The sequence below is a fragment of the Leopardus geoffroyi genome, chromosome D2 (genome assembly GCF_018350155.1).
Source record: "Leopardus geoffroyi isolate Oge1 chromosome D2, O.geoffroyi_Oge1_pat1.0, whole genome shotgun sequence".
In the NCBI taxonomy this organism is placed as follows: Eukaryota; Metazoa; Chordata; class Mammalia; order Carnivora; family Felidae; genus Leopardus; species Leopardus geoffroyi.
The window spans coordinates 10,057,680-10,079,104 of record NC_059334.1 but is presented as its reverse complement, the minus strand read 5'-3'; the positions used below and the strand labels follow the sequence as shown (position 1 = coordinate 10,079,104).

Genomic DNA, 21,425 nt, shown 5'->3' with positions numbered 1-21,425 from the left:
CCTAAAAATATCAGAAAAACAGGCAAAACTATTCAATGCTGTTAGAAATCAGGACAGTAGCTGCTGTTGGCAGAAAAAGTCACTGGACGAAAGGAGAGTTTGTGCTTTGTTTCTTTATCTCTATGCTATTTATAAAGACATGAGCAGTTCGTGAAAATTTTGTTAACCTGTACACTACTGGAATGTTTACTATGTTTTAAGAAAAGTTGCTTTTAAAGAAAGGATGCCTGGACGTCTGGGTGGCTGAGTCGGTAAAGTGTCTGACTTTGGCTCAGGTCATGATCTCGAGGTTTGTGGGTTCGAGCCCCACGTCAGGCTTGGTTCGAGCCCCACGTCAGGCTTGGTGCTGACAGCTCAGAGCCGGGAGCCTGCTTCCGATTCTGTGTGTGTATGTGTGTGTGTCTCTGCTCCTTCCCCGCTTGTGCTCTGTCTCTCTCTCTCTCAAAAATAAATAAACATTAAAAAAAATTAAAGAAAGCAACCCAAGTAAAAGAAAGAAGTATCTGATTATTAAAAGCATGACATCAAAGTCCTGAAGGACTGGGGCACCTGGGTGGCTCAGTCGGTTAAGCGTCCCTAAGCGTCCTGCTTCAGCTCAGGTCATGATCTCACTGCTCATGGGTTCTAGCCCTGCATGGGGTTCTGTGCTGACAGATCAGAACCTAGAGCCTGCTTTGGATTCTGTGTCTCCCTCTCTCTCTGCCCCTCCCCTGCTCATGCTCTCTCACTCTCTCAGAAATAAATAAACATTGAAAAACAATTTAAAAAAAAAGCCTGAAGGACTGATGATGGGACAGAGAACAGGAACCTAGCCAGAGAAACATTATTTATGGAGGTATGAAAATCAGTTTTCTATATACTCACCCCAACTTCCTCAGAGATGCATTATCTAGTTGAATAGCTTTTGGTTTGGTTTTATTAAGTTGGTCCTAAAAACAAGAAGATTTCTGGATCTTTTCACTGCAAATGCCCACAGTAGATGCCCACAGTACTATCACAGGGCTGATGCCCACAGTACTATCACAGGGCTGACGTTGTAAGTTACTACAGGGAGGACTTCCCCTGGATATCCCAGTATCATCATGTGAAATGCAAACAAATACTGTTTATCTTTTTTTTGTGTGCAAGGTGTTTTCAACTGCTTATGATATTTTTTCAAATTGGAGTTTACTTTCTGTAACAGGCTGGCAAATCCTGGAGAAAAGGTCTCAAACAGTATGGCTTTCAACAATTCAGAAAGAGATCTAAGACACCCTAATATAGTAAAAAAAAAACAAAGAAAAAATTCTCCTTTAGATTGAGTCATCTGCTTGATGGTATGGAGAAAACTCAGGATCTTATTCATGAAAAGTTAAGGATCATTGCAAATGAATGAAAGGGACAGGGAAAATATATAAGCATGAAAAACATACTGAAAATATATTAATCGAATACAATGGTTCCTATAAATAGTACAAAGCCAAATGGTTTCTCCCCTGTGTAATTGATAGAGCATACCTTCCACACAAATGGGAATTCCATAAATATTGTCTACTTTAAAGTTGATGAATAGGATAAGATATTAAAAAATAGGCAATCAGAGTAAAAATAAAATGGTGATGCTATTTCTGTCAAAGTAAAATGTCTTTCCATTTGCATGTGAATTGCAGGTGATAAAAAAAAATGGAAATTCACCAAAAAGAAAAACAAAACAAAAAACCAAAAAGCAAAAAAGACTTGGCTTGATGTCCATTATCTGCACAAGCATGGTTCCCATTTTATTTGCAACTATCCTTCCTGTTAAACTATTCAAACACTTGCCAGCTGATATAAAATTTAATTTGAACACATACCAAGTACCTACAATTCCTGTACTAATGTCTTTGGCAAACTTGCTCATATTATTCCCTCCACCTCCCCCCCTCACTCACTATCCAGTATCTTGAAGCGTCTTTCAGAAACAAAAATGGTCTGTGAAATATTTTCAGAAATATTTTCCCCATCAAAAGCTTTTCCCCATCAGAAATTTAGCAATTAAGTCTTTGGAAATTAAAAAAAAAAAAACAAACTCTAAAATAAAGGAACACACACAAGAGTTCACTATTTTTTTCCTATGACAGTGATAGAATTTTTGAGAACTTAAAATTCAAGATAAGCCCCCTCAGTTCAACTTTATCAATTTAAACAAATGACCAGCAGAGATAAATCAACTTCTCAAATCACATAATAAGCCGGTTTCAGAGGCGGCCCTGGAACCCCAGTCTCCTGATTGTGTCATTCATGATTCATTTACTCTTCCACACCTCGTCTCTTTAGGAGTGCTCCTTCCAATCGTGAGTGATAGCAGCTTGCTAGGACCACGCTGACTATGCATTGCTACAAGAAAATGAATGTAATTTTTCCAAAACTCCCAGTGCCCTGGATCCAACCTTGCCAGCTATGAAAAACAAATTACTCTCCCCAGGCTTTGCCTTCATGACATTAACTAGAATCACTGTGTGTTTCTTTTCATCGTGATTCTTGGAAGGTCAGTCTCCTTTCTTGTAAATAATTATTTAAATACGAGAGTTCTATATCTCCAGTTTGTCAACCCACTCCATCATGCCTTCAGCAGTATATTTGTGAGTGTCTATGAAACCCTGTTTTTATTCCCTAAGAAGTAGCCCTACTCTAAGCTGAGTACAAAAGCTGACAGGAGGGTAGAGGTTAAGTGTTGGTGTTTGAGTTTAGGCTAATTGAACAAGAAAACCGTCTACTGGATGAAACATTGCATTTGAGACCCATTCCCTTCTTGCCAGTGAGTGACGGTCCCCTGCAGTGGCTCTCTTTGCCTCCTTTCTTCCCCGGATAAATGAGATTCAGTAATAACGTTTGAGAGCAGAATAGCAAAGAGTAAAGAAGCGAGCAGTTCCTTTCACGTACTTTGCATTTATCAAAGATACAGGGTAGCTGGCATACATAGTAAAATTTCTCGACTCCTTCCACCTGAGATGAGCAGAAAGAAATAACAAGGAAGTGCCGTGTTCAGCCTCAACTTTTTAATCTCTTCTCCAGACACCTGGAGCACCCCTTATCTATGTCTCCAACTCTCAGACTACCTTTCTGTTGATGGTGGCTCTTCCTCTACTCGTCTCCTAAGTATAGATACGGCTCACTGTGCTCTCCTAAACAGTCCCGTGATGTAAAGACCAATAGAATTATGTCACCACCATGCTCAAGGATTATTGAAAGTCTCCTCGCTATAAAATACAGAACAAAGTCCTTGGCATGGCATTCAAAGCCATCTACCAACTGGCCCCAACCTCCTTCTTTCTGCCAACATACCCTCAACCCCCCATAGAATTTCACATTATTTTACAACTATTTCAAACACCTCCATGACGCTATCCCTTTTCTTTTATTAAATTATTTTTAAGCTTATTTATGTATTTAGAGAGCTACAGAGACAGAGAGTGCGAGCACAAAAGAGCCAGGAGGAGGAGGTGCAGAGAGAGGGGGAGAAAGAGAGAATCCCAAGCAGGCTCCACGTTGTCAGTTCAGAGTCCAACATGGGGCTCGAACTCACAAATCCTGAGTTCATGACCTGAGCCAAATTCAAGAGTCGGACGCTTAACTGACTGAGCCACCCAGGCACTCCTCCTTTTACTAAATTCTAACTGCCACCTTTGCCAACTTTGTAACATATAAATTCCATGTCCTTTAAGAAACTTTCCGAAACCTCCCTAGTTCAAGTATTTTTAATTTCTATTTGAATTGCTTCCATTATGCCTCTCAGATCATTTCACAGAAGCTGTGTGCTTTTTCTCTTCAGGCATGTGTTTTTCAAGCTTCTGAATCTTATTTAACTTTATGCTTCATGAGTACCACAGGCAATGCTCTTCATAAATAGTACACACACACTATGGCAGCTAGAGAAGTATGTATGTCACATGAAATTGAGAAGTGAATAAAATAAGGCCTTGTCTGGAGCGCCTGGGTGTCTCAGTCGGTTGAGTGTCTGACTCTTGGTTTGGGCTTAGGTCATGATCTCACAGCTCGTGAGTTTGAGCCCCATGTCCCTCATCAGATTCTGCACTGACCATGCAGAGTCTGCTTGGGATTCTCTCTCCCTCTTTCTCTGCCCCTCCCCTGCACTCTCTATCTCTCTCTCATAAAGAAAGAAAGAAAGAAAGAAAGAAAGAAAGAAAGAAAGAAAGAAAGAAAGAAAGACAAGGCCTCATCTGACTTAGCAATAAATTTTATTCTAGCATGAAATTTGAGATCAGTTTTCTTCAGAAATGAACAAAATTAGTGTTTCAGTGTTTCATTAGGAAAATGGACATTATAGCAGATATTTCAGGAAGGAAGGCATCCAATACAGAAAACTAACAGCTCTCAAAACAGCTTTGAATGGGGTGCCTGGGTGGCTGAGTTGGGTAAACATCCAACTCTTGGTTTGGGATCAGGTCATGATTTCGAGGTTCATGAGTTCAAACCCCATGTAGGTTTCTGCACTGATAGCAGGGAGCCTGCTTGGGATTCTCTCGCTCTTCCTCTTTCCTCCTCCCCTGCTCATGCTCTTTCTCTCAAAATAAACAAAATTAAAAAAAAATGGAGACCTAGCAACCAAAGTCAGGAAAACTCTACTGATGTTTAGGAAATCAGAAACTGCAGGAGACAACCGTCAGTGAGTTCAGCTGCCCACCACCCTGCATGTGTGGCTCACTGGGGGATGCCTTGGATCACTGGAAATGCCTCTTGGCTTCGAAAGCCAAGGCCCACACTCCTGCCCCAACCTGCCAGGAGGCATCATGCCTTCTGTTTGTTTTCCACCTCCCAAATCTCATACAAGTGACTCTAACTGATGCCTCCGAGTGCTGGCAGAGGTTCTGAGAAATGGAGTTACCAGGATTCTAGGCCCTATTATGTAAGCGGCAATACTGAAAAGGAAAAGGATTGTTAAATATTTAATGGCTAATTGGGCACACAAAGACCCAGAGGTCACCATGAGTCAGGACTGTTTTTCTGAGCTGTGGAATTTGATACAAACATACATGACTAAGTGAGAGAATTATGTGCAACTGCCCAGAACTTTAACCCAGTTGAGCTAAATGAGTTGACCCAGGACGTCACAGTCTAGTTATTTAGCTGACAGAGACCCAATTAAAGACTCAAAAAGCAATAAATTATGTATTTCTTGAAATGTGTCTTATTGCAAATCATAGGTGATACCATTTAAAAAGAGAGGAAATAGGATTAATTGATAAGAAGGAAAAATGTACTTTCATTATTTTCATGTGGAAGAAAGATTGTTTTGACCACAACAGTGATCTCAATATTTGAAGGGTCTGAAAAAGTTGCCAAATCAGTAGTGAAAACTACTACTCCCGTGTGGAAAAAAAATAGCACCTTGACATGAACTCTACCAGAAAGCTACCAATGTTCTGTAAATGGCTAGAAAGACACCAACACACTTTCCACGCTTCTTCCTTTCATGCAACCACAGGACGTTTACGTTTTTTTTTTTTAATGCAGCAACTTCTGCAACATTAAAATTCTGTCCATTTTCACTCATTCCTTTCGTTTGTCTTTTTATTTCTCTGTTCTTCAATAGTTGCGTATGAGTGTGTTTTAGGAACAAAGAAAACCCGGATTATAAGAAGAACTTCATGAAATCCACAGCTGTGAAGTTAGGCACACGTAACATCTGAAGCATATATTGTCAACACATAGGATGGCACATTTTTAGGAAACCTCCCTCTTGCCAAATAGAACGGGGACAATAGGGGTGTAGAAGAGAGAAAAAGTGAGAGCATATACATGGTATACATAATTCTGCAAAATCTTGTGAGACGTTTTGGATGCATTGCTAAGAGCTGTGCGACATTTGACAAATTGTATAATCTCTCTGTTCCTCCATTTTGTTTGTTCTTTATGTTTCTTTTTTTTTAATGTTTATTTATTTTTGAGAGAGAGAGAGAGACAGAGCGCAAGTGGGGGAGGGCAGATAGAGAGGGAGACACGAATCCGAAGCAGGCTCCAGGCTCTGAGCTGTCAGCACAGAGCCCGATATGGGGCTCGAACTCACAAACCGTGAGACCATGACCTGACCCGAGGTCAGATACTTAACCGACTGAGCCACCCAGGCTCCCCTGTTCTTTATGGTTCTTTAACCATATCCCGCGTTGCCTAGAGTCTGCTGAGGCATTTGTCTGAATGGGAGCACCCCAAACTGTGAAGCCTGTTGCCTTCACTCTGCTTCAACCTGAGCAACCATTCTCTCCGGGAAGTCTGCATCAAATTGCTCTTGAGCTGAGGATTGCTAAACTGAAGAACAATTTGAGATCCACTGGTTTAGTGAACTACAAAAGGCGATGCCCTAGGAATGTGATGTTTCTTTTTGTCAGGTGGCGTTAGATGAAACCTTTCAAGGGATATAAACATCGCTCTATTTTAAAAGGTGTCCAGGAGGGGCACTTGAGTGGGTCACTCAGCTGAGTATCCATCCAACTCTTCATTTGGGCCCCGGTCATGATCTCAGGGTCATGGGATCAAGCCCCACTCAGGCTCCACACTGAGCATGGAGCCTGCTTGGGATTTTTTTCTCTCTATCCCTCTGCCCCTCCCCCGCTAATTTATTTTCATAAATAAATAAATAAATAAATAAATAAATAAATAAATAAATAGCTGTCCAGAAAGGAAGAATTCATCATGGCTTTCATGCTATATTCCTCAGCCTCACTTTCATTCTAAAATGTCTCCTCTTTGGGGTATTTAGTTCAGCTTCATCAGTAATCAAAGAAATAATCTAATGCCCATATAAAAGACCAATTTTCGTCTGTCAGATGAGAAAAGAACTTAAAAGGAGTAATTTTTTTTAAGAATGTGTATAAACAACAGTTTCTTATATTTCCAAAGAGGTTGTAAATTGGGACAGACTCGTGCGAAAGGAAGTAAATTGGTAATGTATGTCAAAAGCATAATGTGTTTCTGTGCCTTGAATCCATAATGTCGCTTCCACAAATGAAGCCTAAAAAATAATCCAATGAAAACATTATTTGTCTATCCAGGTATTCTTTCTGCACTATTCTACAGTAAGTATATCAGAACCAATATAGACTAGGGGTGTTATATGTGTTAAATGTGCTACATACATGCATATATTGATATAACATGTAGGCATTAAATACAGGTTTTTGAGAATTGTTAACGACATAAGGGACTTTTTTGTGATATAATGTTAATTGTAAGAAAACAGAAAATGCTTAGCAGAAATACTACAACATGTTAACAGTGGCTAACTAAAGGTGGTGAATATTTTCCACTATAAGATCCCACTTGTAAGATTTTCCACTTATTGATAAGGTCTGTATTTTCCAAAGAATAAACATTAAGTTTGTCATGAACAAAGACTACTTACATAGAAAGTTGAGCATTGTTATATGCAGTGGAATTGCAGAACAAAAATGTTTGGCCTCTTAGAGGTAACATTTCACACAATAAATGTATTTTAGGTTGTGTCCATTCTCGCTAGTCAAAGTGCAGATTACTGCTGGTATTCTTTACATTATCTTAATTTCAGTATGGTGCAAATCATTTTTTTCTTTTAGCAATCTATTATTTTACATGGATGTTGATATCTCATCACATAATGTTGACTAATGTAGTTTCAGTTTCCCAAGATCTAAGTTTAATGACTTCAAGTGTTTGCTGAGCTACTGTCAAAGATAAACCAAGCTGGACACCAGTTAAAGTGATAAGGACAGATTCTAATCAGTAATAACTATTGCAATGGGGAAAAGAGTGCATCCTGCACTGAATTTCACTTTGATTTGTAGAGATGACTGGAGCAGAGAGGAGGGCAAGTGGGTGCTCAGTAGAATCTGGGAAGTGACGAATCACCAAGGATTGGTTAGTGTAGACGCAGTTCTGCCAGCTGTGTCTGCTAGCTGGTTAGGATTCCATCAACCCACAGTCATTGGGAGACAGAAGACATATCCTTCCTGATTATTATATTTGAAAGAATGGCTTTCAGATCCTTGAGAAAGACACTCCTGAATGGTAGTAGATACATATACATCTCAAAGAGTCAAATGAAGGATTCCCACTTGCCAGCCCTTTTGACTAAATTCTTCAAGAATGTATGACCAGGGATGTATTCTCAGGTGTTGGCCAGAATGGCCCATTCTTCTACTGGTCCTGAGCTTTGTCAGGCCAACGTCAAGGTGGCTGGGGTCACTCTAGGGATGTGACCTTGAGCTACTGGAAACTATGTTGGGCAGAGTTTAGACTTTGTAGAGAAAAGATCTCAGAGAAGCCTGGCTAGAATTTGGTCAAAGACAGAATCATTGTCAGTACCAACATCTTTCAAGCAGAAGCCTCAAGTACATCACATAAGAAAGAAGAAAGTTCTGGGGCACCTGGGTGGCTCAGTTAGTTAAGCGTCTGACTCTTGGTTTTGGCTCAGGTGATGATCTCACGGTTCGTGAGTTCGAGCCCCGCGTTGGGCTCTGTGCTGACAGCTCAGAGCCTAGAGCCTGCTTCAGATTCTGTATCTCCCTCTCTCTCTGCCCCTCCCCCACTCGTGCTCTGTCTCTCTCAAATAAACATTAAAAAAAGAAAGAAGAAAGTTCTTGCAATTTATTTATGTTTTAAGTTTATTTATTTATTTTGAGAGAGAAAGAGAGAGAGTAAGCAGGGCAGGGGCAGAGAGAGACGATAGAGAGAATCAAAAACAGTCTGCAATATCAGCAGACCATGAGACCATGACCTGAGCTGAAATCCAGAGACTGATGCTTAAATGACTGAGCCACCCAGGCACCCCAAGTTCTTGCAATTTAGAAAGTCATCCCGTGTACTTATCTACTTACCCTTATACCCAGAGGCAGTTTTCGTTTTAGCTTCCAATGATCAGAAGTATCTGCTAGTTGAGTACTTTGAGAGTTTGAGTATGATCTATTTAAGTGATTATTACCCTTTGTCTTTACCAGAGAAGCCCAGATAAAATACTTGAAGCAATCAATACTACGTATTAATTAAATGCACACTACAGATTCAGCTATGCAATATTTATATATAAGAAGTGGTTTTCGGAAAAAGGAAAAAAGTTTTAACTCACATCCCAATGCATAATTCATCCATTATACTGAATTCAACAATAATTTATTGAGAGTCGGTTTATAGCAAGCAATGTGTTTCATAATTCATTCACTACTCATCTCAATAAGCTCTTCTCAGTGGCTAAGACAGTGATTGAAAATGAATGTTTCCATGTAGGAGTTTTCAAGAGTCTCGGTAGTGGAGCAGGCTTCATCCTGAACTTCAGTATGAGTGTTCCATACTAAGCTTGGGAACCACAGCTGTATTTTCAAAAAGGTGCATTAGAAACTGACCAAAGACATGTATAATTTAATAACTCTCCAGAAATAAGATCACCTCAAAGGAAACATCTACTACTGTGTTGAGAAGAAAAGTCTTTGGAGTCAGGTAAACCAGGGTTTGATTCCTTAATTGTTCTCTAGCTGTGTGATCTTGGACAAGTTACTAGGCTTCTCTGGGACCTCCATTTCATCTGTAAATTAAGGATAATTCTTACCACATAGAATGTTGCTCTAAGGTTAGATGAGATAATGTGAATACAACTTCTGATACATAATAAACTGTCAATAATAATTGTTATGTAGAGTCTTTTATTTTTCATGCTTCGGAGATATTCTGGGTTCATGTCTAGACCACCACAATAAAGCAAATACTGCAATTAAGTGAGTCAAATGAATTTTTTAGTTTCTTAGCGCATATAAAAGTTACATTTAAACATACTGTAGCCTGTTAAGTGTGCAAAAGAATTATTGCAATAATTCACAAAGCAATGAACATATCTTAATTTAAAGAAATAATTTATTGCTAAAAAATAAAAATGCTTATTGCAATAATTCATAAAGTAATGAATATGTCTTAAATTTTAAAAAGTAATTTATTGCTAAGAATACTAATTATTATGAGATTTCAGGGAGCTGTAATCTTTATGCTGGTAGAGGGTCCTGCCTCCATGTCGACGGCCGCTACTGATCAGGGCGGTGGTTGCTGAAGGTTGGGGTGGCTGTGCCAATTTCATAAAATAAGGGACCAATAAAGTTTGTCACATCTACTGACTCAATGATTTCTCTGTAGCATGGGATGCTCTTTGGTAGCATTTTACCCACAGTAGAACTTCTTTCAAAGTTGGAATCCATCTTATCAAACCCTGCCGCTGCTTTATCAACTAAGTTTACGTCATGTTCTAAATCCTTCATTGTCATTTCAATAATGTCCACACCACCTTCACCAGAACCAGGTTCCAGCTCAAGAAATCACTTTCTTTGCTCATCCGTAAGAAGCAGCTCCTCATCTGTCACAGTTTTACCCTGACATCGCTGTAATTCAAATATAGTAATAATGAAAAACTTTGAAATATTGTGATCATTACCAAGCTGTGATGCAGAGACACAAAGGGAGCAAACGCTGTTGGAAAAATGGCACCAGTAGACTTGCTCGGCTACAGGGTCGCCACAAACCTTCAATTTGTAACAAACACAAGATCTGCAAAACGTCATAAGGTGAAGGTAATAAAATAAGACATGCATGCAATTGGACTTCTGTGGGATCCATGAATTGGAAGCATATAATGAAGCAGAACAGACGGAACAACTGAACAATTAACATAAATATACAAAAACACACTAAAGTGCTAAGTGTTCAAATGGAAAACAGAATAGGACAGGATAATAGTTAATTTAAATCTAATGTCACCTAGAGAAATTTCAGTAAGATAAGAGAAAACATAACATTTGAATTTAGTCTCAAAGAATAAATACATGTTTTCTAGGTAAATTAGAAGATAAATTTATATGTAAGAAGCGTCATGTACAAAAACAGAAGGATAAAGAGCATGATCTGGGGAAAGATGGCATCAGTGTCATTGAGGTACAGTCTTGGTGAGAGGTGGAGGGGGTTGGGGAGATTAAATAAAGCTTCATTTGGGACATATTATGCGGGTGTTGACGTGGAGTTGTCAATGTTTCTTTCAGATAGCCCTACCCAGATGAGGAATTATTGTATGCACATCTGTGTTTTAGGATAATGGCTTGGAGGCTGAGACTTTCCTCCATAAAGCATACAAATCCTACTTTTTGTCTCAATAGACACCCATTTTTAACAAGTTCATGAGTTACAAAAAGACAGGGAGAGCTTTCGTTTTGCAAATTAGTAATGATGAAGAAGAATGTTTTAAGTTGTTTGCCTTGAGGTTTAAAATACCCAGCCTACCTTTTGGGCCTAGAAAAAGGACAAGTCCCCTCTCTTAAATGTCCCACCATAGAATCCACAACAAATCTGCTGGGTGTCTGCCACGTATTCAATTGCACCTGTAGAGAAAGAATCAATACACACAAAAGCAGTGGCGAGTGCCAAGAGAATTTATTCCACATTAGGAAGGCAAGAAACTGTGCCATTGGTACACTGGAGAGCTTAAATTGGAGAAGAGCTTTTCATGTCTGTCTGAGCCATATTGGTGTTCTGTTAGGCATTTGTGATAATATCTGAGGAACATTTCTCCATTGGAGTTGTCCATTTATTATTGTACCAAAATAAGCTGTCAATTCCCCAGCAGTACTGCACGTGCTTCTGTGTTACGCAGTTGATTTCCTAACATACGCACAGGGACTTTTCGACCTTTCCGAGTGTAAAAATTCATTATGATAAATGGCTTTGTAAACTTATTATACAGTGGAGATTGCCTCAATGGTCATCAAAAAGCTACTGAAAAATTGATTTTTAAGTTATCAACTGAGAGAAGATAATGCTACGCACCCTTCAGGCCTATTAGTCATTTTGCAAATGTAGCTTCATCAAAAGGACTGATTTAATATCTAATAATATGATACCACTGAGAACGAGTGACCAAGGTGACAAGTCTCATGATGTCCCAAATCAAATCCTTGGTATATCTGCCAGCCACACCAAACCTGATTGTACTACTGTTGCTTTTATTTCTGTGAATAGGACCATTATCCTTCTAGATATTCAAGCTTTAAACCTCAAAACTGTGTTTCAATTAAATTCCTCTCTCCCTTATCCCTTCAAAATCTGGTTGGTCACAAAGCCGTTATAGGTTAAAAAATACTATTTCTAAGATATCTCTGATTATATATATTATGTATATATATATTATATATATATATAATATATATACACACACACACACACACACACACACACACACTATAGTATATATATGCTTGCCACCTGGTTTAAATCCTATTACCTATCTGGACTATTCCAGTAAGTTATATTCAATTAAATTCCTCTCTCCCTTATCCCTTCAAAATCTGGTTGGTCACAAAGCCGTTATAGGTTAAAAAATACTATTTCTAAGATATCTCTGATTATATATATATACTATAGTATATATATGCTTGCCACCTGGTTTAAATCCTATTACCTATCTGGACTATTCCAGTAACTTATAACTTGTACTGTTGCCTTTAGGCTCTCTCGGTTGGAGCCAAGCCACACACCGTTGCCATAGGAACTTTACTCCCTTCTCTCCCAGATCAAACACCCCGAAGGGACTCCCCTTTGCCTACAAGATAACTCATTAGCATAACATAGCAGACTGTCCAAAAACTGTTTTCCAACTGCCTTTCAGTAAACCTTTTCGTTCACTGTCTATTCCTCCCTAAATAGGACCCTGCCATTGGTCTATTACCAGCATCATTTTGAGATTTTTTGTGTTTACATTATGCCTATTAATAGGTAGTGATACTGCTTCCATCCTGAAAAGCTATAAAATTTGCTCCAAAATATTGCTGCATTTCGTGTGTTCTAGCTTGCATTACACACACGCATATACACACATATGTAAATTTATGTTGTGTTCTCCATAATACCACTTTAAAGCTTTGTTCATAGGATCCAGTAGGAGGACACGGGGATTACTTTAAGGGAAGGTGGAGGCCTGGAGAGGACTAACGATAGCATATCTCTTAGCACACCCATCCATTACTTCAATTCAATAGCTGGGATTTTATTTGTTTTATTTAATAAAGTATCATATAGTATTCAATTTTATTTTTTAGTTTCCACTCTTTCTTGTTTCAAAGTATAAGGGATTTCCTACACTGACCTCTTAAATATCCACATGGACAGAATCTCTCAGGATTCTCCAGAGTCAAACTTCATCAGGAAGGAGGTAGCTCTCCCCAAAACTCCGAATCCACTGTCCAAGTAGACAACAGATGGCTTTGACCCAACACCTTTAGACTGAGACCCCCACACTTCAGGCCTCTGACCACCATCCTATTTATTTAGTCTTTTCACCATTGTCTTTCTGTCACCTTTTCGCCCTCTCTCTTGCATTAAAGTTTTTGATTGCTAGAATGAAGTTCTGCAAGTTTCTTCTCCTAACCCCGGTTGTGTAGGCAAATCTAGAGAAGGCACACAAATGCATGGGTATCAAGCCTGACTCATCTATAGACTCTAGAAGGGCTGGGATATATTCTCCTGGCTGACCCCAGCTGGGACAGAATCTGGTCTGAGAGGCATGATCCCAAGCCTTCTAATAATTGTCATGCCCATGCTTGTTTTTATCACAGTTCACTGTGTTTTCTCCTGATTCCTAAATGCTTTTGCACGGGTACTCACTCAACCAGTGATTGGAATTCCACTTACAATGACAAAAGTGGCAAGGAGTCCTGACAGCAGTCGCGCCCAGTTAGTCTGAGATCACAATGGACCCAAGAGAGGTAGCTATTTCAGAAGTCAGATTAGAGCAACAGTCTCCTTGTTGACCTAGAGGACAGCCCATAAGAGAGCCTGAAAGACTAAGAATTTCTACGGTGGCACTAGCATTATTTTGACTCTGGAGCTTTTTCTTCCCATCATTTCTAGAAATGAATTTAGCCCCTGTTACATTTCCTACTCCACCTTACACCTAAACTGTCCAACCAGCAACTGCCAACTGCAAGAGTGATTCTTCCCTCTTCCAAAAACCATTTTGATCTACTATTCCTAAAACAAGCTGAATTTCAAGCTATGCCTCTGGCTAACGCTCTGTAAAAACTCCACCTTTCTTTCCCAAGGTAAAACACTACCTCAGAGCTGTCATGCCAAATTACTACAAATAAAGGCTTATGTTTAAAATGGCCTGGTTAATCTTCTCCTATATTATCTTGCTCAAATCAAATAAGAAAGAACTGGTAGAGCCCCAACTCACACTCAAGCTTTCTGCGGACCAGCAGATTCCTCCTACTGATACAAAACACTGAGTCAAGATCACGACTGTTATATGAACACAAAAAAGATAGAGAGATTTTTTTCCTGGTTATATGCTATGGGGGGATGCTTAGAAAAAGACAAAAATCGGGCCTGACACTCTGGACACAAACATGTAAATGAGATATCCTTCTTAAAGGTGCGTATGAAACAAATGGGAAAAAGGACAACTTTCAGCAAGCAAGCTATGAAAATTTCACATCAGCCGAGTCCTATTTACAGTCACAGAGGATGAACACTATCCCCTCACTGAAACCCTTCATTTAAGAATTCTGCTTCTTTGTTTTTCCATGTGTAGAGAGAAGGAAGAACTCTGCCTTAGCATCCAGAATCGGTCAAAACAATGCTGACATTTCATTTCTTCAGGGATCGACAATTTATGCTCAAAGCAATGGAAATAAAGGTTAGAACACTCTTGCAGCTTGCTGGGAGGGTCGCTTGCTACTCAGAGCAGGAGCTCAGGGGAAGCTGCTGTCTAGAATCTTCTGTCATCTGACCCCTTCCCTATGACCCCACCACAACCAAGTAGTAAAAAATACCAACTGTACAGCTCAGGGCGCTGTGGACAACTAAAGTTTCCTACCCTCAGGAAAACGGCTAGCAGCCGGGCAGGATAAACATGAGTGTGGAGGAATAGGTGTTCCTTGTATTAATAGATGCATTGCTTTTCATGTGATGAAAACTTTGATTTTCTGGCTTTGGGTCGCCTCGTATTATAAATAAAGAAGCAAAGCACAGCACAGTTCAGACAAGTAGGAAGTGCTACATTGAGGAGACTATACAAGATGCAGTTGGAAAGAAAGCACCTTCAGAAGAGATGAGAATGATGCCTAAGCCTTGGCGGACTGTAAGGCACAGTTAAGCACAGCAGTTTTTCACAGTCGGAGAGGAGTAACATCTCTGGAATGGTGAGACGCACAAAAGGATAAATACTATTTATCACCTCTGCTTGAAACTATGGGGCACCTGGGTGGCTCAGTCGGTTAAGCGTCTGATTCTTGATTTCACCTCAGGTCGTGATCTCACCCTTCGTGAGTTTGAGCCCCGCCGTGGGCTCTGTGTTGACTGCGTGGAGACTGCTTGGGATTCTGTCTCTCCCTCTCTCTCTCTCTGCCCCTCCCTCACTTGTGCACATGCTCTCTCTCTCTCTCAAAATAATAAATAAATGAACTTAAAAAGAAAAAAAGAAACTACAGATTGGTAAGCAGCCATATAGGCTGTTGCACTGGCCGATCCCCTCCTCAGCATCAAGACACTCATTCTTCAGCTGGTGAGTCCCTCTCTGGGTAAGGGCCTCGGGCCAAAGGGAGCTGCCTTGCTCAAGGTAATAACTCCGTCCAGGGACACTGGGCACAGGGCATCCGTTGATTGGTGCCTTTATCTTAGCAGCGCCGAGTTTTAGGTGAAGGTATTTGGATATGTTGATCTCTTTTGCTCTGCCTGCATTATTAAAGAGTATTTTACCTGGGTATACATTTCTAGATTAAAAATATAATTCTGTTTTCCTTGAATGTCAAGTCTGCTAATACCATAATTGCTGTGAATCTGAAGATAATCCTTTTTTCTGGCAGCTTTTAAGAATTTTCTATTTTTATCCTTGCTATTGTAATATTTCACCGCATTATGTCCATGTGTGGGTCTATTTTATCTACCCTACACGGCACTTGCATTAGCCAGTTACTGTACAAAAAAAGACCCGGTGGTTTTCAAACATCACTCACGGACACTCATGCAGCTACAGCTCCGTCTTGGGGTTAACTGACCTAATGGCACTTGGCAAGATGTAGCGCCCACTACAGTCTGGACCAAGATACAATACTCTCACAATATATAACAGCCCACATATGGCAGGCTGAAGCCAGTCGTGCGATCAAATACAGAGTCAAGAAGTAGAGAGGTAGACTTTTCTCCTAAGCGGAGGGACTATACAGCACGACAAAGGGAAGGTTTCAATAAGGGGACTAGAATTCATTCCACCATAATCCTGTAGGTTATTCCCAAGCTGAAAACCCTCCTGCCCACTTTAGTATAAATATTCTCAGACTTCATCCTTTAGAGTATCATTTCCATTCCCTCTCTTTTCATCCTCTGTAGCTTTCTATAGAAATCTGTTGCAGAGGGGCGCCTGGGTGGCGCAGTCGGTTAAGCGTCCGACTTCAGCCAGGTCACGATCTCGCGGTCCGGGAGTTCGAGCCCCGCGTCGGGCTCTGGGCTGATGGCTCAGAGCCTGGATCCTGTTTCCGATTCTGTGTCTCCCTCTCTCTCTGCCCCTCCCCCGTTCATGCTCTGTCTCTCTCTGTCCCAAAAATAAATAAACGTTGAAAAAAAAAAAATCTGTTGCAGACTGTCGAATTACACTCCAAGCCCCAATTTTATTTTTCATAGTTTTTCTATTGACTCCATATCCCTTTTCTATACCTGAAAAGAAAATGAAATTCTACGAAGTATTTTTTCCTACTTTTTGGATATATAAAATTAACAGATTTATTTCAATTGCATTACTCATACAATAATATATTCTCAATCGACAGAAGTCTTGTGATGTACATAAAGTGAAATCATCTTCCAGCTTCTCCTGCCTCTACCCGGACTCTGAATGCTAATTCCCAATTAGACTATATTTAGAGTATATTCATCTTTATGTATTAGGAGTTTGCTAGAATAATGTATATATACATGAACATATAGAAATACATTTTTGTTTTATGAAAATCTTTTTTTACACATGTAAATTATAAAGTACATATCTTGGGGGGGCAGATCCAAGAATTGGACAGCCCCCCCCCCCCATGCAAGTGAAGTGCTCTGCTTCTTTTTTTTTTTTTTAACATTTATTTTGTTTTTGAGAGAGAGAGAGAACAAGCAGGGGAGGGGCAAGAGAGAGAGGGAGACACAGAATCTGAAGCAGGCTCCAGGCTCTGAGCTGTCACCACACAGCCCAACACGGGGCTTGAACCCACACACACACAAACCACGAGATCATGACCTGAGCCAAAGTTGGTCGCTCAGCCGACTGAGCCATCCACGTGTCTCTGAAGTGCTTGCTTCTTAGGCTTCCTTTGCTCTGTGGTAAACCTACCTGTCTATAAATACAGCGACTTCCTCTTTTTCACTGAAACATTTACATGGGATATATTTTCACTGCAAAATAATATACAGCTCACATAATTTATTTAAAATATTGCATATAACTTTTGTGTTAAGTCGTCATATTGTAGCTTTAGTAAAATTTTTGCCAGCGTTGTTGTTAACAGGTAGATATTTCTCTGGGATGCACAGGAAGAACCCTAGTCTTTGTATGAAAGATATACATATTTTCAATCTGAGCATATATTGTGAAAATATCTTCCAAAGAGACTGTTATAATTTACACACTTTTTCGACAAGGGGTAATATTGATAATTTTGCCCACTTTTAAACATTGCATTCGCCAGCATATCTTTTTTTGTTTTTAATGTTTTATTTATTTTTGAGAGAGAGAAAGACAGAGTATGAGTGGGAGAGGGGGACAGAATCTGAAGCAAGTTCCAGCCTCTGAGCTGTCAGAACACAGCCCGATGCAGGGCTCAAACTTGTGAACTGTGAGGTCATGAGCTGAGCTGAAGTGGGACACTTAACCCACTGAGCCACCCAGGCATCCCCATTCCTTGGCATATCTTAATGCTGTGTATCCTATATTGATGAATTTGAATTTTTTAAATGTGTGTTTTTCTTTGTTAAAGAAGATGAAACTCTTGGGGGATGAGATGAAGAATAAAAATAAAATATATGTCATTTAATGAACTTGAAAAACAAAACACTGAATGAGACAAGCCCCATTCTACTACATCAAAGACAATATGAAACAATGGAACCATTTATACATACACTTGGAATTATCTGGCATTATCTACTGACCTGATGATGAACGTGATCATAATTTTTCCAAAACAGTCCTAGTTTACCTATTGTTCTAGCATCCTGCTCCATTTAGTACTAATGGTCTAGAGTACTGACCAGAGGATTATTCACCATCATTGCCCTTGCCAGCCACTTGGCTTACCAGCCAGCTGTTCCTATACCAGCATGCAGTCCGCAACATGTAAAAGCGATCAGGCCACCAATTAGTGGGTGAGTGGAAATGAAAGAAGTTATAGTTAAAATAGATACAAAATATACATAAAAACAGGCTGAGCCATCCTGCCAGAGAATTTCTAAGTAATCATCTGAATGCTTTTGCTACGGTACGTTTGGCATTTATCATAAACTGTACACCTATAAACTACTTTATTCGGTTGTTTGATGACATTCTTTTTATTTTGAAATAACCCCTTTCAGAATAAATGGCTCAAGAGTCAAAAGTTACATATAAAATGCAAGTAATGTAAACTGAAAAGTGAACTATGGGATTTTCATTTCTTAGAAAGCTGAAATGTACAAACATTTTATAAACTGTTTACAGTATTTATGATTTCCTTACATGTTAAAGTGATATTGTTATCAGTATTTTTTTAAAAAACGATATAAGATAATCCTGTGGAAGGATAATCAATATCCACTTTAAAAGTTAGTAAATTCAGGGGCGCCTGGGTGGAGCAGTCGGTTAAGCGTCCGACTTCAGCCAGGTCACGATCTCGCGGTCCGTGAGTTCGAGCCCCGCGTCGGGCTCTGGGCTGATGGCTCAGAGCCTGGAGCCTGTTTCCGATTCTGTGTCTCCCTCTCTCTCTGCCCCTCCCCCGTTCATGCTCTGTCTCTCTCTGTCCCAAAAATAAATAAAGGTTGAAAAAAAATTAAAAAAAAAAAAAAGTTAGTAAATTCAGGGGCACCTGGGTGGCTCAGTCAGTTGAGCATCCAACTTCGGCTCAGGTGACGATCTCACGGTTCCTGAGTTCAAACCCTGTGTCGGGCTCTATGCTGACAGCTCAGAACCTGTAGCCTGCTTCAGATTCTGTGTCTCAGTCCCTCTCTGCCCCTCCCTGACTCATGTTCTCTCTCTCTGTGTCTCTCTCAAAAATAAATACACATTAGAAAAGATTTTTTAATAAATAAATAAATTAATGAATTAATGAATAAATAAAATATGTAAGTTAGTACATTTAACACAACTACCCCAAAAGTGGTGATTTATCATACAAAACTGAGGAAGATGCATTTACAGGTAAAACACATATGCCTGTGAAGCATAACTCTTCATTCAGATCAAATGGCGAAACACTTAAATAAACTTTTTCTGTATCAAGGAGTTATGGTGAGTAATTACAAAATTAACTGGCACCTGTTAATGTGATGATTCCAGAAGTTTCATCAGATACTTTAAATAGAAACCAGTTAATTCCCATAGTATATTTATCTTTGAATTTAAGGAGTCAAAGAGTTTAGAAATTCATTCTGACAATGATAAAACATTCAACTTTATAATAAATCCTTTTGTGAGTTTATTAAAAGTTTAACACTAGGGGTACCTGGGTGGCAAAATCAGTTGAGCATCCAACTCCTGCTTCTGGCTCAGGTCATGATCTCACAGTTCGAGGATTCGAGCCCCAAGCTGGGTTCCGTGTGGTGAGCATGGAGCCTGCTTGAGATTCTCTCTCTCCCTCTCTCTCTCTGCCCCTTCCCCATTTGCTTTCTCGCTCTCAAAATAAATAAGTAAATATTAAAAAAAAAAGTTTAACACTAAAGATAAAACTGATTGCTTTATGGTGATAACAGAAATACAAATTTTGATGGAACAAACATTTGTATCATGGTAAACACAAAATTCTTGCAAAATTAACAAGCCTGGATAGAATAAATGTTCTCGGATCTGTGATGCATACAAAATTCATAACTGCATTTAAACAAATTGTAATATCCCAATGCCCTAGACAGAAGCTGTGGTTGTCAAATTTTACAACATACGTGATTTGAGTAAATTAACTATAAAGTCTTTATAATATTCTTGACGTTGAAAACCAAAAAAATCTTTTAAAAAAATTTTTTTTCAACGTTTATTTATTTTTGGGACAGAGAGAGACAGAGCATGAACGGGGGAGGGGCAGAGAGAGAGGGAGACACAGAATCGGAAACAGGCTCCAGGCTCTGAGCCATCAGCCCAGAGCCCGACGCGGGGCTCGAACTCCCAGACCGCGAGATCGTGACCTGGCTGAAGTCGGACGCTTAACCGACTGCGCCACCCAGGCGCCCCCCAAAAAAATCTTTTGGCACCACAGTATGCACCACACAGTTATTTTAGAAATGTCTGAGACTTTGAAGCGTTAGTTGGTAAATCAACCTAAGTATACTACCATGAACGTTTTTTGTAAACGGGTCCTCTGAAGTTAGGGAGCCTTGTTTTTCTAACGCCAGTAAAAGTATTCAATTAAATTATTTAATAAACTTAGTATCAAGAATCTTGGAAACTTTTGCTGAATTAGTTATTGAAAACAAAGTGTACAGACAATCCCTAATTTATGATAGTTTGGCTTATATTTTTTTGACTTTGTGATGGTGTCAAAGTGATATGCATTCAATAAAAAACATACTTCAAATTTTGAATTTTGATCCTTTCCCCGGTGAGTGACATGTGGCATGAAACCCTCTCGTGATGCCGAGTGACGACATCTGGCAGGCAGCCACACCATCACGAGGGTGATCGACTGTTACACTTGACCATTGTGCACCCATACAGCCGTTCTGTTCTTCACTTTCAGTACAATATTTAACATGTCACGTGAGATACGCATCACTTTATTATAATACCAGCTTTGTGTTAGATATTTAGGCCAACTGTAGACTAATGTAAGTGTTCTGAGTGTGTTTAAGGTAGGCTAGGCTAAGCTATGATGTTTGGTTAGTTAGGTGTATTAAATGCATTTTTGACTCATGATATTTTCAACTTGTGGGTTTATCAGAACATAATCCCATCGTAAGTCAAGGAAGATCTACACAAACAAAAATACATAATAAGGTCAAGAGAGAAAATGAATAAATGAAACAAAGAGCATCTACCTATTCATAAAATCTCATTTTTAAATTATATAATTCCTTTCTATAAAATATTGCCTTGCAGGAGGAAATGTTTCATGGAGTTTCTACTTTTAACAGGATACATATGTATCTTTTTTACTAGAAAGGAATGAAATTAAGAAGGCCTATAATTTTGCAACATAAACAATGTGAGGGTTTTTTTCCTAATCAAA

General features: G+C 39.4%; 1 non-coding gene across 1 annotated transcript; it reads left to right on the top strand.

The window, feature by feature from the left end:
• The first annotated feature begins 233 nt into the window (after positions 1-233).
• On the top strand, positions 234-318 carry TRNAQ-UUG. Its single transcript has one exon. It is a non-coding gene; the product is annotated as a tRNA-Gln (tRNA).
• Positions 319-21,425: the final 21,107 nt, after the last annotated feature.